Here is a 26,356-nt window from a genome sequence, read left to right as displayed (position 1 = left end):
GAAACAGGTCTATAAGACATGGCCATGTAAGAAAATTAACTGTAGTAAGTGCCTGAGAAGAACACCAAAACTGAACTTGAATTTGAATTCTGATTCAGCTGTATGTCACTGAAGCAGATCTCCTTAACCAGTAGGGCATCTGTCTTCCTGGGTAGCTTTGTTACAGATTTATTTTGTGATTGTCACTTCTTAAAGTTACAATTGTATTTCAGCACCACCTATAGGTATTGAAAGGAAATATGTTAAAATCTGTGGCCAGGATTAACAAATAGATCCCATATTTATGGAAAATGAAACTATTTTTGATGAACCTACAGCTACTGCTACAAATAGATATTTTCAATTTTCATTTGTAAGTCACATAAACTGTTACAGTACTGTGTTTTAGTGAGCAAATATTTAGCATGAAATCGTACCACCAGAGAGCATGACAGAAATGTTTAATGAGATGGAATTTTCAAAAATAGAGTAATTTTTGCAAGTTTTTCCCCTTTCTATGCAACCAGAGGGCTGGGAGGCAAATAGAAGATATTCCACAGTGGAAACGTCTTTTTCTTTTCATAGGCAGATATTATATAGTTTTGGAAGCATGTTTTTGATTATTAAAAACACAATTGCTTATGCAAATGTGGCTGATAGTTCAAAGTACCTAGTACACTTTTGGGCCAGTCTCATGTTTACCTTGAGTGGTTCCTATGTTGGCATTTGGCAAGAGCAGTGCAATAATTGCTGTTTTAACTGAGTAACATCTGAGAACTAAGGTTGCTTAGGACTTCAAGAGAATGTCTATTCAAAGAACCCATGCATTTGGTACTTTTTGAGAAACTACATACTAGTATGTTAGTGCTTAGAAATTTTTAAGATTTTATGCATTGCCTGGAATTTATATATAGTTGAATCAAGTTTTGATTTACTGTTTTTTAATCATATGTCAAAATGATATTTTGGGTAAGCCATACAAAATGCATACCAAAGCCTTAAAATACATTACTAGATCTAAGGTAAAAACAATTCAACTGAATATTGGGCTTTCTAGCTTGTGTTTGTGAATGAGAAATTATTATTGACCAGATTTTTCTACAGATCTGAGCAGAGAATACAGCCATCAACTTGTCATCCCTTAGTCTGTTCTGCAAGTTCATTGTCTGCTTAACAACACACAAAGAATTGAGCAAATTACGAATTGAGCAAATTACTCTTTTTTTTTCCCCCCTCTGGACAGATATTATTAGTAGCAAAGGTCACTCAATACGGGGAAAAAATAAATAAATAAAAATAAAACACCTGAAAACAAATCAAGAAAAGATCTCCCAGTCTGCATATTGCACTTCTTATCAAACTGCTTTGAAGAGAAAGTCACTATCTTATGTTCCTAATTTAATGGCATGCATGTTTGTTATTGTGCTTCAAATGAAAACAAAGAACATTTAGAAGTGGACCAGTGCTGTTGGACAGTTCAGTACATGGAATGTGAATGTGGAAAGTAAAAGAACAGGTTGCTGACATACTCAAAACTGGAGAGTCCTACTGTCTTAAGGTGAACTTTTGTTTCTCAACTATTTCAATTATGAGCCTACTACTGTACTTGAAGCAAATATAAGAGATCTGTTATAACAAACTAAAATTGGAGTCATCCCCAAGACCTTGCATTGTCTCCTCTATAAGACTTGTACTGCACGTGGGGGAAAATCCAAGTGTTCAGTACGTTTTTCCATAGTTGTCCAAATGCTGTGTACAGTTGGCCATAGGCTGATATTTAATTCTTAGTAAAAATTTTAGTAATTGTATCTCTTTCCAAAGTTTTCATTTCTTCATTGATTAACCTGTCTGAAGCATAGCTCTTAATTTAAACCTAAGATTTCAACTGTAATTTGTATTTTGGTCTCATGAGAGACCAATAGCGATAAAAAGCTGTTTAATAATTCCTTTCTCCACCTCATCATGTCCATCATGTGCATGACACAGTACAGACTGGATGAAGGGACAGGAAAGCATTGGGAATATTTCATTCCTTTCTAATACAATCATGTGTCACTGGGTGCTCTCTGAAAGGCAAGTAACAAATTGATATATCTCATCTGGCTTTTCTGAGTCTGTGCTTCTGGCATTTGTAGTTACTGCTCTAGTGTAGGATTGGAAGAGTTGAAAGGGCAGCTTGCTGTAACCTTTAAACAAGACATCAGCTACAGCTGATGAGGCTTAAGTGCTCTGAATCTTTAGAAAGTGCAGCTAAGTGGATTTGACTTAATCTTGGTTCATACTGCACACCTTGTACTTGGCTAGGTAATGCATGAAGGAGTACTGCAAAGTTGTTGTTTTTTCTTACTAGCATGGTATATTATTCCCATGCTGCAGGAGCATGCTTTTGTTCTAATTCCGTGTGGACAATATGGAAAAACATAACAGACTAGCTGCAGTATCACTTGTTTCAAGCAAGAAATAAGAATTACTTCTTTCATCATCTGCAATACTTCCACATATTCTGTTATTCCTTGCTGAATATCTGTGTTGACAAGTATTGATCAAAAGTAAATTTTTTTTTTAATCAACTATATAATAAGAATGGTGTACCTTAAGAAAATGAAATGAGAATTTCATTTCTTTTCCTCTCATTTCTTTAAGATAATAATCAATATTTAAATTGAATATGGGAATGAGTTCAAAAGGAAAAAGATTTTTGTGTGTGTTTTTGTTGTTTTTGTTGTTTGTTCTTAACTTAGCTACCGAGTAAGCTTTCACCTTATGGAAATTGCTTTGTATTCAGAAAAATACATGAGGCTTCCAGACGTGGGCAATACATTACTCTTTTTCACTCACAAAAATACCATGTGACAAGTTGTGTGTCTTAAATGACTGAGCCAGTTAAGCAGACTAGCGTTCAAGGTAGTAAGTATTGTAACTCAAGTGAAACAGACACCATATTTCTGAATGGAGTCCTGTCATACTACCATTTGGAAAAATTGTGAGGATGCATGGGGAAAAAGGAAGAAGTATTCCAGGTGATGTCTATTGGCCATTGGTAGTATATCATGTGTTATTCCATGATCTAGTTATTATCTGACTTTGTGAACACAGGGTCACCTTTACTTACTCTCACTCAGGCAGGACACAAGGGCAATAAATCAAATTAAACAAGGGATCTGTGCCTCAGAGAACACATCAGAAGGGTATATTCATTCTGGTTAGATAGGAGAGGAGTAATCAAGTGCATGAGGAAATCACATTGAATGAGAGCGATTTAGAGAAGGTTGCTAGAGGATTTTTACTTACTGTTTCATGTTGGAGAAGAATGCAAACACAACCTCAGACATAAAAGGAGGGAAAAAAAAAAACTGATTTGAAAGTAAAACAAGGTTAAGAGAAATGCTTGGTTTTTGTCTCAAAGGAAGAAAAATAAATATAATTCCCACAGTCCATTCAGTGTCAAATGAAGATAGTGCATGCAACTCTGGCACTTCAGGCAGAAATACTTTTGAGAAGGCATATCAATTTTTTTTTTTTTTTTTTGTTTTTGCGCACTGGCCGACATGTATATATATCAGAAATGGGAGGCCTGTAGCCCACCTGGCTATAAGCTGAGCAGAAGTAGTGGCAGGATTAGCTTTAGGAATATTCTGTATGTTATCTTCTCCAGTAGGAGAAGCTTGGAGCACATAAAAGCTGTGATAAGGGAAGAGATACAAAAAGTTGTTATGCAGATATAGGAGGCAGTGTCAGAAACTGCTGAACTTGAGCTGAAATGTAGGAAATAGATGCTGTGAGTCCTCAGGTTGCTTAAAGCAGCTCCATTCCGCATTCACCTGAACCCACCTGCATTTGTGACACAACGGATAATCATGCCAGACAGGGCTTGAAGGAGACAGGGCTTTCCTGTTCTTCAATATCTGTAGTAACTCCTATTTTTGCCCAATCTGAGGCTCTTAAATTTGTCTTTTCTTATCCTAACCTTAGTCCAAATCAGACAGGACTTCTTGTTGCAAAGTGATTCTTAGTTCTTTAGAGATCTCTACTGGCCCTGAGCTTCTGTTTCAGTTCATTTAGCAATCCCGGTCTTTTCTTTGCTATTATTCATCTCATGTATCTTTCTGTCATGCGTAAGGTACTCTGTGATAGTTTCTTGTAACAGAAGCCAGTCTTTTGCCAGAAGATGGCTCAGCAGGTATTGGTCTTGCTAGCCCCATTTGCTTTGACCATTGCTATTCTTCCCATCTCTATAGTTATACCTGCACTGCTCCATTTCCATTCTCCAGTAAATTCACTCAGAAGGCTGCTTGATTGTCACAAAACATAATGTTAAAGGAAGATAAAGATTTAAGTATTCAACTCTCTTGTTATATCTTCATACACCAAGTATGATATATACCAGAGAGCAATAATGTTCTACTTCTGACAACAACTGTATTCCTTTGAAATAATGAAGTGTTTATTAGAAAGAATTTTCTATTTTGTGTTATGTAGGGAGCAACACTTTACAGACACTTGCTGTTTCCTACTTCATGATTTTTATTTTTTTTACAGGATTTCAGAAGTTCGTACTGCTGTGGCAGGTGAAACCTCAGACCTCTCATGTTGATGCTGATACTCTGTTTTGAAGATATAATAAATGGATGAAATGTCAAGCAGACTAGTAAGTGGAGCATTTGCCTGAGACCATTTTCTCCCTTTACTTAAGGACCCAATTGCTAAGATACTGGCACTTCTGGCATCTGTCTTTACTTTCTGGCTTTCTGCGTAGATTTGGTTATTGCATTCTATTGGTATATTGCCAAGAAAAGGTTAAGTATTAATAGTCTGACATTTCTGACTGAAAACTGTTTCTTGGTAGATAACATCCATTTCTAAAACATATCCATGTTTAAAGAATGTTTTCCTTACCATATCCATATCTGGCGATGATTTAGGTAGTCATTAATCTGTATGTAGTACATGATTTAGTAGTCTTGCAGGGAGAGAACTTAAAGTTAAAGAGAGAGAACTTTTTTCCAAGAACAACATTAATAACGCTATGGTACAGAGCAACTGTATAGATCTTTTATCTTTCTCTTTCACATTGTTTCCAAGTTTTTTTAAGAGCTTCATTTCCTTTTTGTGTTTTCTTGAACTGTATGAGTACTGAGGTATACTGTAATGTCTGAATTAAGAATAAGAATGTTTACAAAACATAGCATCAGTATCTTCTAATATAATAATCTTATAATTTAAGATTTGTACTGAGAAATCTATAATCACTATGACTTTGTAATTACTATAGTCGTTTTTTTCTGTGGTTCTGTGGAATCTGCATCCAATTGAAACTTGCAAAAGGCATTAATCTGTTTTTCTCTTCACTTTCAACAATTGCTTTGTAAAATTACTCTTTAATGTTTTATTCTAATCCAGGTAAAATGCCCGTCAAAAAGGTAGTAGTGAGTCTGTTTTATTGTGCAGGATGTCAGCTGCATCACCCGGTTAATAACGGGGAACAATTCACTCCATCACAGAACTAGCTAAACAACTGTTCTTTAGACATTATTTGGGACTAGACTGAACAGTATTGGTCCTAAATACCTGGTTGAGGCCATAGTGCTACTTGAGCAGTTGACTTCTGAGTGATTTTTACTTTAGCAAAAGTAGAAAATGCAGAACAAAATCCTAACTACGTTTTTTTTACGTTTGTTTGTTGGTTGTTTTTTTTTTGTTGTTGGTTGTTTTTTTGTTTTTGTTTTTTTTTGTTTGTTTTTTTTTGTTTTTTTTTTTTAGGTAGCACATTTACCTGGCTCTCCCTTCTATTTCTGGTAGAAAATTTTGAAAAATGATTCGGTTTCTGATAGTACTAATAGTAGCAGTCACATTATTCCTGATAACTTACATTATTAGCTAGTCATTGTCTGGGGAGGAAATGGACAAAAAATGATGAGACGTGAAATAGAATTTGTGCTGTAATAACAATCAAAATTATGTTGTCATCTGCAAAGGACTTTGTCCATCTAGAATAGGTGCAGAAGTTTCTTTTAGCTGACTTCATAACATAGCTACCTTTTTGGGAACCAACAGTAGTGCATTCTTTGGAAAAATAAGATTAATGTGATGAGGAGAATCACAGAATCGTCTAGGTTGGAAGAGACCTCTAAGATCACCGAGTCCAACCTCTGCCCTAACACTAACAAGTCCTCCACTAAACCATATCACTAAGCTCTACATTTAACTGTCTTTTAAAGACCTCCAGGGATGGTGACTCAACCACTTCCCTGGGCTGCCTATTCCAATGCCTAACAATCCTTTCGGTAAAGAAGTTCTTCCTAATATCCAACCTAAACCTCCCCTGGCTCAACTTTAGGCCATTCCCCCTCATCCTGTCACCAGGCACGTGGGAGAATAGACCAACCCCAACCTTGCTACAGCCTCCTTTAAGGTACCTATAGAGAGCGATAAGGTCTCCCCTGAGCCTCCTCTTCTCCAGACTGAGAAACCCCAGCTTCCTCAGCCGCTCCTCGTAAGACTTGTTCTCCAGACCCCTCACCAGCTTCGTTGCCCTTCTCTGGACTCACTTGAGCACCTCCATGTCCTTCTTGTAGCGAGGGGCCCAAAACTGAACACAGTACTCGAGGTGCGGCCTCACCAGAGCCGAGTACAGGGGCACAATCACTTCCCTAGACCTGCTGGCCACGCTGTTTCTTATGCAAGCCAGGATGCTGTTGGCCTTCTTGGCCACCTGAGCACACTGCTGGCTCATATTCAGCCGACTGTCAACCAATACTCCCAGGTCCTTCTCGGCCAGGAAGCTTTCCAAACATTCATCTCCCAGCCTGTAGCTCTGCTTGGGGTTGTTGCGCCCCAGGTGCAGGACTCAGCACTTGGCCTTGTTGAACTTCATACAGTTGGCCTCAGCCCATCAGTCAACCACAAGATGTATTTGTTAAAGTACATTGGACATTCTTCATGATCTCAAGTTCTTAAATCAAGACTAGATGTGTATCTTAAATATCATATGGCCAGTAACTGAATTTAGTGAAAAGATTAAAAAAAGCTGTAGTCAGAATTAAATAAAAGGTCAAATTAGATGGTCAACATGGACTTTTTGGCATCTATTAGTGAATGAAGCAACCCTGCACATTTCTCCTTGGGGAACTGAAGAGAATATAAAGTTTGTAATGCATGGTTCAATTGCAAAGCAGAGGAAATATTCTCTCCAGAATTTAGTCATGTCAAGGGTTTTGGGCAAACAACAGAAGAATACATAAAGCCTTTTAACAGTGGGAGGGCATAGTAGACACCTTGGCTTATAGCCCAGATCTGAGGCTTCATATATGAAAGCTGTACTTTAATGGGGTTTGAGAATTCAGTCTTTTTTCAGATGTGGGTAGAGGAATCCTATTAGCTTCATTGGTGCACAGCCAGTGTTTCAGTTCTATCACACAGGAGCTGATGGGATTGATGATTGGGCGGATTGCTCTTGGTAGAGACATCTGCTTATGACTACAGGGGCCTTGCCCATCAGCAAGGATAATTCACACAATTCTGTGATGTTTTCACCTCTATTTTGATCATTTTCTTTAACCACGATAGTGATGACAGACAATACAGTATTATTACATACCTCTCTACATATCTGCTGGATAGCAAATTAAGTGACCTCATCAATGACAGCATTGTTTTAGTAAAAGCAGTGAAAGTGTGAGATTATCACGCTGAGGTTATTCATTAAAAAAAAAAAAAAAGAGAGAGAAGGAAAAAAAAAGGAATAAAACTCCAGGGGGGATTTTTTTCTACTGCCTCCTCGTTTTTCATGAGGACAGTTGCTGTTGGCATTTTCTGTGTATTGATGTCATCTATTTGCTTTAAATAACTTTGGGGCTTCTGCAGCTTTTTACAGTTTGAATAGCAACTTGGTTTGGTGTTCTGAGTCTTTCACTTTACTGCTGATGCTGGTGAATTGTAAAATGGATGGTGGAAAACATGGAAAAGGATGTAAATACCAAGTATGCTACATCTGACAATATAAGAAGAAAATGCAGAGATTCAGTGTGAAACTGATGCTCTTATTTGTACTGTTTTTTTTTCAGGCTGGAAGTCTGAAACAGCATAGACTGTTCATCCGGGTTTATTGTTTTGGATTTTGCTCAATACTGTAGAATTTTAACAAGTGAAATGTGTTAATCTGCCTTAAATTCAAGCTTTCAGTGCTGTCAATATGACATGCTCACAGATAGGTATTTGAGGTTATGACTGCGTTTCCTTTTTTCAGAGCTTGTCAGTGGTAGGAGAGGCACAAAATGTTTTCTCAGGGCGATGACTATCTCAGTTGGATCTACTAGTCTCAGGGGTTAAAATGTTGACTTTTATTAGGAAAATCTGAACAACTTTTACTTTCCTTTTGACACATCACTACTCCATTGCTGAGTTTCGAGAGGTGTTGGAATGAACCAATCTTGTCTGAACAAAAATGGAAAAAAAAATCAGAACAGAGAAAAAACTTCATTCTTTGACTTTAGAAATAGCTGTTTATAAATAGTCTGGAGGGGACACGTGATGCTAATATTAAACTCACAATAACATTGAAATCAATTGCTCAGAAATGTAAGGCATACATAGTCTGTAACATTTTATCTGCAGTGTATTTATAGATCATATGTGGAAATTGTAACTACTCACGTGTTTGTATTTTAGAAGAAGGCTCGTGTTACTGTGTGTGTTTTTAAATGTACTTCCGATCATTGATCTGTATCTTGATTATTGGCTAGCTTCCTAGAATTACTGGATTCTCCATGCCCCAAAAGAACAAATTAGGCCTGAGACTAAATTTAAATAAGATAATGTTACTGGTTTTTAGTTTACTTCAATACTATCTTCACCACATAGTTTAAATACTAAAATATAGATAGATGTACATTGGGCCAGGTTTTAAGCCTTGCTTTAAAATTACAGCTTTCATTCTTGACCTTGTAAAAATTATTTTGATGTAAATTAAAATTACCACCTAACTTCTAAGGTAGTTTAGGTCAATTAAATATTGAAATTACTTGAAGCGATCTATGGACAGAAAAATAAAGGCCACTTTAAAAAAAAAAAAAAAAAAGAAAAAGACGCCAATTACTTAATAGTTTATTGCTTTTCCAAGTATCAAGAGCTTTTGTGAGTAATTCAAGCTTATCATTTTGCTCTGGAGTTAATTTCAAAGTCCAGTGACACTGCAGGTAAATTCTGAAGTTAGCAGTGTGGATTGCATTTTAATAAGAAAACCAGATGCCAATCTGAAATGCAGGTGAAAACTTTGCAAGCTGAAAATTTTCAGCTGAGGTATATGAAATAATAATAAGATATTTTACCCAATAAGTTCATTCTGTGGATGTAAGCTGGAAGAAATTCTTTGTTTTTAACCATGCTTTTTGTTTCCTAAAGAACCACCTTTATTGCAGTTCCAAATATTCCAGGCTTGTTATTTATTACGTTATTCATAAGTTTTATGAACTTCACATTTACTCAAGTTTTTGTGTGCTAATTCCATGACTTTTTGGTGGATTACTGAAATGTAAAAATATGCTTAACTCCCCTCAAAAATAATCTGACTATTAACCCAGTGTTTCCTTACCCCAACGGTTTCAATTTTACTCTTCAGTCTATGATTAAATGATACTGTTGCTCTGTCATTGCATCTGGTGAAGTGTTGGTGTTGCTTTCTGATAAACTGTAGTTAAACTGGTTAAACATACTATGTTATTAGCTATTCTGAAATTTTCTTATGAGGATCTGGATTTCCACTGGCACTAATTCAACCATGTGATATGTTTTTCTAGTGTGTTGCCAGCTTTAAGAGAAATTTTGGGGAAGATAAACTGTAACAGACATTTGCCATCTCTCCATCTTTAATGGATAATAAAAAGAAGAAAAAAGGATTCATTCCTCCCAGTCAAATGCTATAGTCAATAATAAGTAATTGTCAGCACTGTAAAAAGAATTATCTCTTTCAATATAAACAAAATGCATGCCAGGTGTTATGAGGAAGCATCTCTGCAGAACTTCATGCTTTGTAGTACATGTAGTTGTAGTGCATGTTCTTCCAGCATCATATAACGAGATCATTTATTTTGAGAGATATTTTACTTCTGTGCTATTGTTGTTGTATTTCACTTTATTTGTTGGATAAAAGGGTCTGTTGTGTTATTCAAGCTTCTGTCAGAAAAATGCAGGTTTAGAAATGTATTGAAGAGAGTGGAGAAAGGAAGAAACACAAAAGTAGGTAAGCAGACAAATTATTCCCTGAAATTTAAAGGAAGAATTAGCAGCTATTGCTTTTTTAAGGGATGAGTGCAAATGTCTGACAGAGCTGACATTCTGGCTGAGGGCACATGGCAATGGGGCAGCTAAACGGTCACTCCAGCACCAAGAATAAAAAAGACAATTATTCACCAGCGAGACGATGACACTTTTTAAACTGAAACCAGAAGTATTCCTTCTCATTAAACTCTGCTACCTATTCAGAGCATATGCTTCTGTGGGTGGAGAAGGAGAGGTCCCACTGGGGAGCCTCTGTAGGATCTGACCTAAGTTATAAACCCTGTACTGTAGTCCAGGAACCTGAGGAAGATAAGTGTTGGAGTGTTGGCCAGAAAGTAGACTGTTCTGCTACTGGTTTGATGCCTCAGTATTACTGAGACTTTTAAAATACTAGCTGCTTTGTAGAACTTATCATGGCTTTTAGACTACTAGGAGACACAGACATATTTTAAGATATTGCACTTCCAAATAGCAAGCTGATGCATTGTGTCAGCAGGATTTGTCAGTATCTTCCCATTTCTCAGGCAAGCAACGTTGTTTCTTTATTTGTTGTTTGATCACAGATTTGTTTGCCTATAATTGAGTCTCTTGCAATTTAAACATTTCTTTCTGGTCATAGTATAAAAATGTTGCTTCACTCATAGCAGACAATGAAACTGATACAACACTGATTTGAGTAATTGGCTCTCATTAACAGTGACCAGCACCAACCAGTGAGATTTGGCTTCATAAATGTGATGTTTACTGAAGTTCACAGCACATGTTTTTAAGAAGTGTGTAAAGGATTCAGTAAAGAGTTAAAGAAAATTAACTTTTAGCTTGGTCATTTGTCAAGAATGTGGTTCTTCATAAATAGCCAGCGATGTGAGCACACTGTTCAGACGTCCTTTGTTTAAAGAAAAAAAGAAAAAGCATTCAGGGAATGTGGGCCTAGTTCTCTGCTGTCTATTGCTGAAATAGAATGCACATATTTGTATAGTCTTGTGGAGTTTGTGGAAATGAACAACTTATTATTCCATTGAAAGAAAATCTGTAAAGCTCTGCTGCAGTTGTCAAGGCCTGTGTTATGAATGTTCCTTTTAGTTTGCTTCAGACCTTTAGGTCACAAGAGTTACTCAACTTCTTGGCCTTCAGATTGGCCTTTCTCATTAGACATGCAGGAAGCAGTGCATGGGCTCACCTTCTGCGTGGTGGTAGTTGACTTTCTTTGCTGGAGACTGTATCCATTTATATCACATTTTGTCTCTGAATAAAATTGCTTATTAATGACTTTAATTTTCATATCACATGCTGTTTGAAAGCCTATGGTGCAGTTCTTGCTTTTGAATCCTGTTCATGCAAAGAAGATCCATGATGTACTTTCACAGAATTAAACAATACTGACAGGCTAAATTCTTAATTCCTTTGTTGTTATACTTTATACTTACCCTTATATTAATGCTTATTTTCTTCTCTGATTTTTCTTGCTTATTTTGTCTTGTAAAACTTGGTATTACCAGCTAGGATAGCTTGTTCTCATACTTAAATGACTGTATCTTGCTGAAATCAATCATAGTAATATTTGGTTATTCAGAAGTCCTGAATTGATTCACAATTATTAAAAGCCCTTGTATTATCCCTGCAAGGCTTTAACACCTGAACACCAGAGTTCATTGTGGTTTATTGATGTTGCTCATTTTAAAATGAATTCTAACATACTGGCATAGTGAACTATCTGTTGCTTAGATACAATGCAGTGTAGTTGTTTTTCTTTTCAGTTACTTATTTTCTCCCGTTTCTCTGATTGGCTGCTAAGGCCTATCTCTTACGGAAGTTTTCTCAGTGTAATATCTTAAGACCTGACTTACTGTCCACCCTTCAAGGAATTTAGATGGCTATAATTCAGACTTTTAAAAAAAAAAAAAATAATAAAATCAAAACAAGCTGACCAGCCAAACCACCAACAACAAAAAGTGCCCGTGCAAAGAGAAGGTGAAGACGTAGCCATCAGATAATTTCTTCCTCCATCACATCTTCTCGCTTGTCAGAAGTGACTCAGTTGTAGTATGAAGTTAAGCATCCCTTGATATTCTTACTGTTGAAATTACAGTAAGGTTTGTTTATCTGTTGCTTATCCTAGGAAAATAGATCATGTCAAACAAAGGTTGTCTTTTTCTTGATAGACTCTTGATGTTGGAGTATCTCCATGCCTGTGAGGTGGTAAATATTCAGTGTTCCACTTAAACTCCTCTTGTTTTGGAGGAATAGAGATGTTCTCACAAGTAGCCACTGTAACAGTGGAGTTTGTGTGTTTTTTCATATGTGTATTTTACAAAAATAGATGTACTCAGTGAAGAAGTGACTATTTTACAGCGATTGAATGGTACTACGCGTACAGAATATTTGCTGTGTCACTGTTAAGCAATCTTTTAAAGTAAATCTGAGAAAACAGCTTTTTTTTTTTTTTAATTCTTTTGGAAAATCAAAGTACATCAGAGAACCTCTGCATATATCAGACAGTGAGTAAAATCACAATTACTATTTTCATCCTATTCTGTCTTCAATAACCTACACTCCTGTTTAACCTTAGATGTGTATATCCTAGTAGAGCAGGGCTTCATTTTTCTTATGAAAAAGCTACACTAAGCAGACTGTTTTCAGGTCCATTTTGAAATAAAAAGTAATTTTTTTTTTTTCTAGACACTTGCAGACCTTAGCACAAAGGGAAAAAGGTACATCAGCAAGCTAGGAGGAGAGTCCCAGGGTGGTTGTCCTCCATGCTGTGTACTGCAGAGCTGCAGTGCCTTTCTGTGATTTTTCAAGACATGGTTGGTATACACTGATGAAGGAAGAAATACAATTTTAGGACTTTATTTTTTCTCCCAATAAAAACTACCACCATATTCACAAAGGCTTCTTCAAACTAACTAGCAAGTAACTAAATTCACCACTGTGAAGTCTCATGCTTTTTACCAAAAAGCAGTAATCAATCACCAAGAAACTATTTTACAATTTGGCATTAAGCACATGCCCCTTGATATGCCTGATGCCCAGCCAAGGTGTTTCCTCAATAAATTACTTAATTCATTATTCCCTTAATTCAATAAGCAGGAAGAACTGGCAGCCCATTATTCACACAGATACTTGGTTAATCATTTTCCTATTGTCTCTGGTAAGCAAAAGATTGATAGCTGAGAGATTTTGATAAGAAAGTTGAATGTGAATATTCTCTGTAAAAAATCTAAGGATCTTCTTTTGAGAGTAAATCAACTATGTTTAGCAAAAAAAAAAAAAATTTGGAAAAAAATACTGTTTACTGGGGACCTAACTTAGCACGAATATTTTTATTTCCAAAAATACATACAAAAACTCCCTAGGGATTCATCTTTAAATGTCTCTCATGCTTTGGGCAATTGCAACTTTCTGCTTTATTTTTTCCTTCTTTCCAGCTGGCCTACCCACCTGCTTGTAATTTGTGTCCAAAAAGCACAGTTCAAAAACCAGCAAGTTGTTTTAAACAACAGAATGAGTCAGTCATGATAATGCCTGTGTTCTTCATTATTTCTAAAATTTTGACGTAACCTGGAAAAATGCATCCTGACCAGTACCACTGAATGAACTAATGGACTTGATGGTAAAAACCTTATGGTGGAGTAGAAGATGAGGAAATGATTAAATTGTATATGTTCTTGTGCAAATGTTTACAAAATGTTTTCCTTATGAATGACTAATTACTCCAAAGGCTGCTTTGCCTTGTTTCTCATTAAATTCGACCTCATCTTACATACTTTGCACTACACTAACAGAAATGAAGAAAAATCTTGAATTTTAAAAATGCTGTTACCTGAATGAGCATCATTTTACATACATACAAGGAACAAGTCCCGAAAACTTCATTTTTCTTATCTTAACTTTCAGTATATAAGCCTATTCTGAGTCTGTCTCCTGTTCAAGCTTCTTTTTAATTAAGCATCCACACTCTACATATTTTCTTGTTGGTTCATCAGTAAGGGGAAAAAAAATGAGATGAAAGTTTGTTATTTGGGACACTTATGACTAAATCATCCATCATTATACTTTGTGGAGCAGATAAATGAAATGGATAGAGCAGCAGAGTTACAAGATTCCTATGCTTATGTGCAAATAAAGTTTATTTGGTCCCCTTCTGCAGAACTCATAGAATCATAGGATGGTTTGGTTTGGAGAGGACTTTAAAGTTCATCCAGTTCCAACCCTCCCCCCCACCCCCCATCATGATCTGATCTGAGTTCAGATCTAATCTGAAGTGTCAGTTGCAAGCTAGACCATGCTTTTCAGAATGGCGCATATACTGCATGACAAAGCAGCAGTCCAGACAAATAATATGATTAGGCATTTAGCCTGTGCAAAATCTACAGGCTACTTACAGTCAAACATGAATTGGTTTTGGTTTGTTTGTTTTTTTAATGTGCTTCTGAGTAGTAAAATGCAACTCTGCTATCCTTTGCCTTTAGCGTAAAATTGCATCAAGTCATTGGTGGTTATATAACTAATATCATTCATATTTTTAAAGCAATTAAAAAGTCATGGAATACTTACTGAGAAGCTCCATTTTACAGTATTGCTTTTGTAATAACAAAGTGTTTGAAATATCGCTCATTGGCAAAACTTTACAATTTTTTTGTATAGAATAGTTTGATTTTGATAGTACTAAATGACTTACAAAAGTTTGCCAGCATTTTTCTTTAGTGTTTTTCCTAAATCATTCAGCTTAAAGTTTTTGTTTTGTTTTGTTTTGTTTTTGTAAGAGATTGCCTATTATTTGCAAAGAAACCATGACTTCAATGGTACATTGCATTTTTAAAAACTTTTTTGATTATCGTTAATTGAAATACGTAAGTTACAAAACAGTTCAATTGTTTTATTTTTGCTTTGTCATTATCTGTACTAAGCATTCCTTAATGCATGCCATAAACAGCAGCAGCACAAATACCAGATTAGCGGCAGATACAGTTTTCATTAGCAGTTATTATACACCCAAATCCAAGTCATTAAATTTTTTTGTTTTTGTTTTGGTCCATTACAATACATGTTCTCTGATCTCCCCCATGTATCTTTTACTTATGGGAGGCACAGCAATAGAACAGCTGCTTCTGGCATGTGTGAGGTCAGTGTATGTTTTATTTACACAGTGCCAGCGTGATGGTTTTCCATTAAAACAATGGATTGTAAATCCTCATGAAACACTTGTAGTGTTAAGATAAACTTAATCTTCACAATTGCTTATGTTGTGTATTATCATTGAATGGCAAAACCTGCTCTTAACGTATTCTGGTTGTAAATGACAATTACCACCTTACCCAATAGCATTTTTTTCTTCTTAGGTAATTCTTAAGCAGCTGAAATATCAAAAAGGCAACCGGGTTGCAATAACCTTGATTCAGAGTTCATGTGCATATTCACTTGGCCTCCTGTCCTCCTCACCTCATGTCACATTTGGAGAAAAGGCATACTCACCATTATCTCAGGGGAAAGAAATCCAGGTTTCCACTAGGATTAAGAACTTGGACTATCCTTGCAAAATTCTAAATTTTTCTTTGGTCCAACAGAGTGCTCTGGTGACTGTTGGAAATCTTTGTTCTGCCTAAGTGTAGGTGTTAGGAGGAAATCGCTTCTCTGTTTGAATCACTGAAAGTAGTTTGTATCAAGAGCATCCTTGAAACATAGGTGCAATCAATTGCAACTTGCTTTTACAAGCATTATTCCATGAAATAAATGTATATGCTTACATTAGAATAGTTATCCACTGTATTAGAACAGACTGTGTGTATTATTGTATCTTGGCTTTGGGCAGGTTTTTTTACCTTGTAATGTAAGGAAGCAAAAATTATGACCCCTGTTATCCCTCGTGCTGTAAAGAAATCAAATAAGCTGTCAAGTTTCTGCCAGAATCTAGAGGAGATTTGTATGGTACTGGAAAGAGATTGCAGAGGATCAAAGGGAAATATAGAGTAATTTTTAATCTTCTTTTCCATACGGCACCCAAGCTTTATAAAAAAATCCTCCTCCTCTGCATGCTTTCTTAATAAAATGAACTAATTCAGGGAAGGTGGAGGGAGACTTCAACCCTTGATCCAGCTTCATGATGATGTTTAATGAAAAGATGCATTATCACAAAGCCTCACAAAGTAAGCATCAAAAGGAAATCTCATTAGTAAATACCACTTGTAGGTTTGGTTCAGAGAACCGTGCAAAAGTATGATGGTGGGTTTTAATTTATACTGTCTTTCATAGCGATTATTAAAAAACTGTTTATATGAATGAAATATTTCAGTGGGAGTTGTCATTTAAAAATTTGTCCCTCAGCTAACTAGTATTTTACAGAAAACAAATTTGGATAATTTCTATGGATTTTCCATAGAAACCATACAAATTTCCACATATTGTAAATACAAATTCTGTGAGTACTCTGAACAGCTGTGTTGAATTATGCTGTGGTAAGGGAAGTACGTACTCCTCATGAACAACCTATATAAATACTAATTTTTCTGGTTATTGATACAGCATCATTATATTGTCAATCTTCAGTAAATCTTAATCTCAGTTTCCTACCTCCTCCAATATGACTTCTCCTCTGGTAGCACTGGTAGTAAATATTTTGCATGAACTGGCTGGCATTAAATTAATTCATTCCTATCAAAGGACTATTATGGATGGAGTTTCAGTTGAATCATTCGTCTAGTTACCAACCAGTGGAACGTGTCTGAACTTGCTAATGAGACAAAAATGCAGTAGTAAGTACAATTTAATGTAGCATCCTGAGAAATATTTTTCTGCTTTGTAAAAATGCTTCTTTATTGCTGTGTTATTACTCATGTGTTTAGAATTAGGCATATGCTTAAGTGATTTTGGCTGGTCAGCATCCCAGATGTTTATTCTTCATTTTGAAAAGATTAAGCCAAAATGGAAAACTCTTCTGAAAGGCATTATATGTTCCGTTTCCTGCCTCCTGAGACAGGCAATCTTGCAAAGGATCTTTTTTATTTTTTGCATTTTTGTTGGTGTGCCATGAAACTCTTGCACGTAAAAGATGTTTTGAACCCTGTGTATTAGCTGAAGTCATTTCCCTACTAAGGAAAGGAATAAATGGCATTACCAATGAATAACTTGATGTATAGCAGTCATCTAAGGTAGCTCTTACCTAATGAGTTTGTATGGGGTCTCCTGTCTAGACTGGTGTCACAGGACCTGTGACACACAATTTATTAGTATTGCATCATCAGTTTTCAGTATTACACTGTGCAAAATAGTTCATGTTTGACATAGTCTTCTCTTGATTGAGTAGCTTTGAAACAGTGTGATACTGAACTTTCAACATGCTATGTTTTTTGCAGTTTTAATCAAGTACTTCCCTTCTTCTTGAGGTAGAGACTTTTTCTTTTGATAGATTTTTTTTTTTAATTAAAAAAAATTAGTGTTACTGACACGTGTGAAACTAGTATCTAACCAGAAACACAGTGACCTGACTGGAGACATCTCAACAGAGAGCTATTTCAATGCAGTCCAGTAAGGGGAATCATTACTCAGGATGGACAAGAGGAATTACATATAGACTTGATTGATATTATTGTGTAGTGGCATATGTGATTGATCCGTCAACTTCTGTAAATACATAGAAGCTTCCCACTGTTATAGATACTGTTCAAATAAGGAATTAGAACAATAACAGCAAAAGTTCCAGGTCATTTTAAGGCATATTGTGGCTGATTCGACAGATTGTACCTCTTACTCACAGTTGAATAACTGCTTGTAGTTCCAAAACTTGTACCAAATAGATTCTTAAAAAATCTCATTTTACTGGATTTTGAGGTTCACCAGACTTCAATAGCAAAACCAGTTTAAATGGTCAGGTTGTGAGCTGACTGCAGTTTGAAATCCTGTGATGCTTCCAGTGCTTCATGGTCTCGTGGCAAAGCTGTTAATTGGTCCAGTCTGTGACTAAATGAAATACTGATGAACTTTGTCTACTTTTGTTATGCAACAAAATCCAAAGCTGTAAACAATTTGGGGAGTTCTATATGCTTATGGATTAGGTTGCTTTATAAATATTTTTAAAATTTTTGGTTGGAGCTGTTCAGGTTTTCCATTTGCATAATCGCATGCTTGCTTTATCTGATGGGAATTTTGTCCATTGTCCTTTTAATCACCTGTCTCTCCTAAGACATAGGAACTCTGATATTTAGACGTCTTACTGATGTCTAATCTGCTCGATATTTATTACTCATTCTCTATTGGGGGGAAAAAAGTAGTAATAATACTGGGAAAATAAGATTTTTGTCTTACAGCTAGTCAGTATGAACTTTGCTGAAGATGGATTAGTGTTCTGTCATCTGAGAAGCATTAATGGTCCCCTAGCTTCTTGGAGAGCACAAGCATGGCAAAGGGCAGACAATTGTTCTATGCCTCCTAGGAGTTACAGTTGCTGTGTAAATAATTGTCGTCCATCCTCTGGGAAGTGAGTGCACTCCAATAAGAGCGTCACACAGGAACAACTGGCTGTTTTCTGTGTTCTATTGACTTCTCATGAGAACACTTCAGGAGCTTGTTGAGCTCAAAGTTGTTGTCTTAGATACTGGATAGCAGCTGAAGACAGCTGCCAAGGCATATGCAGCATTTGCCAAACATCTTTTGTCCTTTCTCTATCTCCCAGAGAAGTCTTTTCTCTTCAAATACACACTTTGCTGTCTGCAAGGCAGCGAGGTGGGGAGGAAGTGGCCTGACCTAGGGAGTGCAAGACTTTATCATAGCAGTTGTTGGCAATGCTTTGTTTTCTTTTTAGCAGCCCAGTAGGGTTCAGAAACCAGTTTCCTGCTCAGCTGCTTGAATTGTCTTTCTATAGCTGGTGTAGGCATTAGGAGTGAGTAGGTGGTAGAACACAGAAATAACAACTAGGGCAGGTATGCTAAGAGCCAGTCTTGGCAAGAGAGCAATGGCACCATGTTTGAGGTGGGGCGAACAGAAGGAAGCACGTTTGACATCGCAGCAGCGAGGACTGAGGGGTGGATACGGGCTTGGCAGACCTGTTAGTAGATGCATCGGTACTAGCTGCTCAGACTTCCCAGAGCTGGCAGCAGCTCACTGTGTCCTCAGTTGCCATCTCCTTCAATTACTCATCCTCCTAAAATACTTTTCTGAAAGCATATTGTGAAACTCCTGTTGTTGCTCCTTATGTCATGGTCTGAGCATCTCTTGTACCTTCTTTATTTATTTCCCAGCCATAATGTACAGGAGAATTCAACCTCACAGGCTGTGAGAGGCCGACATGTTTAAAAAAGAAAAATAAAATGCCATAGAAGAAGACTTAGCTTCTGTTTGTAGGAACATCTGTAGTGGCTTCTGGTCAAATTCACCATAGAGAAAATAATTTTCATTTCTGTTCATAAGATAAAGAATATACAGGCATGCTCATAACTTTCCGGGCGGGGGGTGGGGGTTGGAAATCCAATGAACAGGGGATAATGTTTATTCTTGGTCATCTATCTAAACCCAGTTTCCATGTGTGTTTTTTTTTTCACTTTGTTTCATTTAAATGACAGATGGAAACAGACCATGTTTTTTAACTAAAATAGAAGTAGTTTTGAAATTAAATGAAATCCCAGCTAGTAGAGTAGTCTCTTTTCTTCACCTCACAGCACAGAAGTGTTCAGGCCATATGATAAATCTAAATACTCTATCCACAATAAAACTCATGCTGATTTCACCCAGAGTACGAATAAGACCCTTTAAAATGACATTTAAAAATAAGTAAAAATGGAGGGGTAAAAAAAGTAGAAGTGTATTTGCCTTCTGTTTCCCGATAAAATACCTAAGCTCTTAGCGCTGCAACAGTGACATCCAGTGACTAAGCCAGGTAGTTCTAGACTTGATCTGCATTTGGAATGCATGCTAAAGGGCATGGACAGAAAGGGAGGTTTATTTACTGAGATCCTTAGTGAAATACTGGACTGATTGAGGATAAATAGACACTCCATGAGAACGCAAAACATGATAAATAACTAATCTGAAAATTTTGTATAAATGTTTAGTTATCCCATACCTGTTTCAGAGTTAGATATTTAATGAGCCAAGGGAGGAATAAGTTATTTTTAAGCAATTGCTTTGTCCAGTGAGGCAGTTTGTTTATTGAGATTATACAACATTTCATACCAGATTTGATAATTTAACAATAGAATTAAATAAAAAGACCAAAAAGAATTAAGAAACCTTCCTTATATAAGGAAGATGACAAAATGTGTACTGCCCTTTCATACCTGATTCCATTTTAATTGAAGTCAATGTGTGTTTGTAATGAAATTCAAACCTCATGTAAACTTCTGGCTCTGAAAATGAGTAGCATCTGGTACTGACCTGACCCCCTACTACCTCAGCTATCCAAATGGTCTTGGTTGGAACAGACTCTTGAAATATCTGTATTATTTGAAATGTTATGTTATACATTCTGTTTTTTTTGTAATCGTACTATAGAAGTACCTTGTTTCTGGGGTCTTTGAAAAGGTAGTAATAGATGCTAATTTTTTAAGGATTTCAGCTTTAAAGCATACTCCAAGTTGCAAGCTCTTTTACTGTTAGGAAATCGATGAATGAAGAAATGAGAGTATGAGTTATGTAAGTTCATAAGTAAGGAGAAATACACAGGAAAACTAAGAACTGAAAGCAGAATTTTAAAAATGAGCTTAAAGTTCATGAAATAGTATTTATGTGTTTACTTGCTCAAGACTCAATATTCCTTTTAGGCCTCTGCCTCAAATTACTGGAAGTGAAATACAACCTCAGATTCAGAAATGTAGCCTACTCTCATTCTGTGTTTAAAGCAGTATGGACTAAAATAATAGGAAAATTGGAGAAATATTAAAAAGAAAAATATTAAAAATTATTACAGTCATTTCCAGAGTACTGCAGAAGTAAATTTACCATGGTGTACCTTTTGGCTCAAAAAAATGGGACATGTACTGCATTCATTAGAAATCTGGTCCATCTGGCTTGCAAAAGATATTGAGGGATTGAAACCCATGATGAGGCAGTTCATTTCATGTAGTTAATCATAAAACTGATTCTGTTGAAGTATTCATTAAACAAGAACTCTGATTCAGCTCAGAGTTTTCCAAAGGAAATCTTTTTTTTGTTTATTTCAAAATCTTTTGTTGTTTGTTTGTTTGTTTCCTGGAAAACAACTTTGTGTTAGTATTATATTTAAAAGAATCAGAAAGAAAACAAATGCCCAGCTAAACGAAGAAATTCGAAAGTTTGTCACATCTACCCTTTGGCAAGAGGTAGTGCTTTTGATTAGCAATACCAGGAAAAGAATAAAAAATTAAAAAGCAGATGCTGAATGTACCCCTTGCTCCTTCTCAAACAGTTTTAGTAGTTCAGCAGGGAAACTTTTCAACCAGTAAGGAATGGATCTGATTATCATTTCCTCTCATCTGTCACTCACTTCCTTTCCTCTTCTCAACCCTAAAACAAACAAACTGTTTATCCAACTTACCCGTGTTAGCCTTGCTACATGTTTGATTTTTAAAGAAAACAAAACAAAACATGTAAGACATCTTTGATAACCTAAATTTGGATGTAAAGAACCCAAGGGAATTGAGAAACTTGAAGACTCTCTCCCCTTTAAAAATGTTGTTACCTTTCCATCAGTCAACTTTAGTAATATTAAGCCTTACTGTATCCATACCTCCGAAATGTACACGTTCCTTAGGCTGTTAAGAGCACTCTCTCCTAGGCATCTCAGAATGCAGGGAGTAACATTTGAAGAGCCTACCTTTGAAGATGAGTACAGAAGTGAGGACAGAGGCATAGTCATTTGCTCATACTGTTATGTTCTGCTATCAGCATCAGCAGTCATCCTTTCTGTGCATTCTGATTTCAGTCTTTAGAAATTGCTCAAGACATCCATGGTTTCCTTATAAGAATATGAAGTCACAGGAAAGAAGAAGGGGGGAAAAGAGGATGAATGTGTTATAGAGACAGATTTTCAGGGGTCAGCTGCTGGGTTCTGGTCTTCCTTTTACTTTGTTTTGGGTGTTTTTATGTGGGTTTAAAATATTAAATGCTATGAAGACCACAATGCAAATAATAAAACAGATACAATATAAAACAAATAATTGAGACACATGTGAAACTCGGTTTTATTAGATGGAATATACCTAAAATTGTTCTTTTTCTACCTGGATGGGTCCTTGCAGCTGCATGTCATTGCATGTAGGTGATCTCAGCTGGAAAAGCAGACATATCCTTCATTCACTTCGGTGGCCTCAAAAAAAAGATGAACTAGTTGTAAGACATTGTAATACTTCACTACAGAAGTAACAACTAATACTGCAAATGTGGAGTCTGTGCTAGGTAGACGGTCCCGACTTGTAACTGCTGTGGTGTGCCACATGGGCAACAGCAACAGTCTGTCCCTCCAGAAACTCTGCAAGAGCAACAACTTTGCGCTAAGATGATTGTTAGCTTCTGTGCTAAAGGAAAAGGTCCTTTGTAGCTTTTGCCCTGTATGCCGGTAGCAACTGCTCCCTCCCTCTTAACTTTTCCTTTAAGATCATTGGGACAAGCCAACCATGCTGGTGGTGCATTTCCTGTACGCATGCTGCTGTCTGGTTCCTTATGAGGTTGAGAAATATCCGTACTTCATCCGATACAAGCACGGAGTAAAAGTATTAAGTTATGATGTAGTTTGTTGAAGGCAGGAGACAGGAAGCTCTTGCTTCTATGGACATTTGTAAAGAACTAAGCAATGGAAAAGTGAATCAGCATCACTAGGGGGCAATAAAACATCACAGACATCTATACTGTTAAACGAGAATGCAAGTGATGTCACTCCCTCACTGAGGGAGGCACTTGTATTATGACCTGAACAGCTTGCAAATGATTTTGTGTGAAGAACAGTTTGGCAAATGCTTTTGTGTTTTTCTGACTGCGTTTTGTAGTCAGTCTTGCCTCAAAGATGATAGAGTTCTCAAAAAAATAATACATTTATATTATATAAGCAGACAAAAAACTTTTCATATAATTTTGTGCTGTTTTGTCTCCATTTTGTCACAGTAAAGCACTAGCAAGATTGGGCATTTGAGCATCACTTTTGTTTCTGAGCACCACACATTTAGCACTGCGGTTAAGTATAACATATTTTGCTAAAGCCCATCCATTTTGTACAAATAAATCAAAGATGCAGAGTACTAAAAAATTTGAATCTGAAGCTCACTGTCTTTTGCTCTGTCCCTCTCAGTCTCTCCGTGAGACCACCAGCTCAAACTGTAGACAGACAATCCAGAAGAGTGCTGCCCCAGTCCTCTTAAGCTATGAAGTTAGTTATTAACCATTGCCTCCCATTTTCCCCATGTCTTGCTGGCACTACATATCTGTTTACTGATTGGTAGAGAGGTATAGAGGCCATAAAACAATGGATGTGTAAGACTTTTTGGAGGGCAGAAATGCAGTATAAACTGTGCCTGTGTTAGATTTCTTAACAGAAGTTGTTGGAGATATGATTGATTTTGAACACATTCAGTAGCACTGATCTTGTCTGCTGTCCTTCAGGCCTTTCTACTGGTCCTTTTCTGCTCCGATCTGTGATGTTGTGGGGTTGTAATCCCTGAGTAAAAGTTTTCCTGACTATAGGAGAAGAGTCATATAAATGCTCTCTGGCCTTTCATTTCGTTTTCAAACCTGAGTCGTTTCCAAATATGTCAGCAAAAAGTGGCGTGTAAAGTGGACTGGAAATTTAGGCTTCTATTGCCCTTGCTGCATGCCAGTGCAAACTGTGCAAAACAAGCAGGATTTGGTAGCTAACCTGTTGTTTGTGTGTACTGTAGATGGTCTTTACTCACATTGATTCAACAATTTGTGCAGTTCCTTTTGTTACATAACTGGCCGGAGCCTGACTCTGCAGATAGACCTCAGAAGTCATGTGAAAGAGTGATCTTATTAACTGTAATCTTTATATTGACAATTGTTTCATGTGGCACATGCTGTAAATAAATGTGAAGAGAGAATGTAGTGATAATGTCACATACTCAAAGGTTAGAAATTCCTTGAGTAAGGATTTCTGGGTTCTTCAGAACAGCAAAAATGCTTAATAAAAACAACAGTTGGGCGATGTCTTAAGGAGAAGCTAGGCCAGTGAATTTCTCTATGATTTGCAAGTTCTGCATTTCAAAAGGTTGTCAACCTCCCACAGGACATTAGAAAAGTGTTTTAGTAACTTTTTATATTTTCCATAAATTTCAACTTGCTGATCTTGAAAGTCACTCCTAAAAAGGATCCGAAAAACTTTGTTAGAATTGTAGGGACTTTTTCCTGTGGTGTGGACCTTTAGCTATTGACAACTTTCTCAAGCTGTCAGCAATCTCCAGAGCAAGACAGAGGTCAGTGCAATTGTCTTCACCAGGTCAGAGCGGAATGGAATTCTTTGATCCCACTTCAGGTTCAAAACAGTTTTGTTTCTATCTTCAAAGTGTTTCTGGTTGCATCTTAGTTCTTTTATGTTTTAGTTAAAATTACAATGAAAGGGATTCCAAATGTCGACCTTCTTGACTACTAAATTAGGAGAAGTGAATGTGACAGCTGAAGAGACGTTAGCAAAATATATAGTAAAAATATTCATCTTAAAATGAAATATTGTTGCCTTTAACTTTCTTTTAGATAAGCGTTTTTCACTTACATATGGTGATATTTTCACTCTTATCTTGTTTTATTAATATTAACCAAAGATTTCTTAGTATAACTTGTATCAAAATAAGGGGCTTCATTCTCATAAATGTCCCCCCAAATAGATTTCTTTATATATATCATTTTCCACTTATTTGACCATAAGAAGACAAAATATGTTTAAGAACTGCAGCATTTTCTTACATCTTGTTTTTTTATGTCTGTGTGCTAATTCTTTCAGAATTTCTTCATTGTTTTGCACACCAAATTTGCGTGACTTGAGGAAGAATTTGGAGAAACAAATAAGGAATGAGGCTGATACATTCTGATATAAACCTCCAAAATTTTTTTGCACATTCATTTAAAAAACAAAATAGAACAAAAACACATTTCCCATTAAAAAGCAAAAAGAAGCTTACTTGAAGTTTTGACCATGTCAGGTCCCTAGATTAGAAATATGTTTGTACAGACTGGTAAATTCAGCCCACTCAGCATCCAATATGCCAAAAAATAAAGCAGTTCTTCTGTAAATGCCTTGTATAGTGGGACAACTTTGAATCTCTGTTAATCCACATTTTAAGAAAAGCAAAAAGAAGATATCTGTCATTTATTGGAAGCCTAGTTGGTTTTGTTCCTATTGCAAGTGTATAGACAGAATTCTTTAAATCATGATGTAACCTTAGTACATCTGTTTTGGTCCATCTTACCTTATAGATTTGTGGATAGTTCTACCAGAAACCAATTTCTAACACAGGGGCTCCCAAAATGTTTTTCAAAGGCTTGGGTGTCACACAAATGAGAGACTGACCACTTGCATTTACCTAGCGTCTCCTGAAATGGTTTGCTCCTCCCTTTATCTGAGCTCGGAGTTGGTAATTAGGAACTGTATGACAGAAGCCAACCCACAGTATTTAAGCTGCCTCTTTATGTTTTGAGTGTTTCTAGTCCGTTTCGGGAGAGTTAATCCATTTGATTATTGACCCAGTTAATAGTTGGACTCAAATGGCTACTGGCTTTGCCTTGAAATGGATTGCAGACAGTCCTACAATCCAAGAATGACAGATCTCAGAAGCTACCAGGAACACTTCTGGTTGTTTCAGAGCAAGTAAACCTGTTAACAGACTTTGAGACTTTTCAGTCTGTTTCGGAATGTTGATGAACATATGAATATAAATCTTCCCTTTAATTTGTCTGTTTGTCTTTGCCTGGAAACAATTGCAATTGGTTACAGCTACTAATTGTATAAGCTGCTGTTCTCCAGCTGTTCCTTCTGTCTCTGTTGCTATTTAATTCATTACCTGGGAAATTCTTTTCAAGTGGTGTCCAGGACTAGGATTCTGGTCTACTGTCTTTATATGCACAAGTTACAACGTCTCTGTCTTATAAGAGCACAGTAGCTGAGGAAAGGGATGGCTACTGTGATGATGTTTAC

The 26,356-nt window shown here is 36.5% G+C and overlaps 1 protein-coding gene across 4 annotated transcripts in view; it reads left to right on the top strand.

Moving 5' to 3' along the window:
- The window catches only part of TFPI (tissue factor pathway inhibitor), a 75,067-nt gene that overhangs the window by 7,889 nt on the left and 40,822 nt on the right, over positions 1-26,356 (top strand). For all 4 annotated transcript variants that reach the window (XM_083842941.1, XM_083842940.1, XM_083842946.1 and 1 more), the window contains one exon: positions 4,519-4,627. The gene's annotated coding sequence lies outside the window, so the exon portion shown is untranslated. The remainder of the gene's footprint in view (positions 1-4,518; positions 4,628-26,356) is intronic.

This window comes from Anser anser, assembly GCF_964211835.1.
Source record: "Anser anser genome assembly, chromosome: 6".
Lineage (NCBI taxonomy): Eukaryota > Metazoa > Chordata > Aves > Anseriformes > Anatidae > Anser > Anser anser.
Note: the sequence above shows the minus strand (reverse complement) of the source record. Positions and strands in the feature narration are given on the sequence as shown.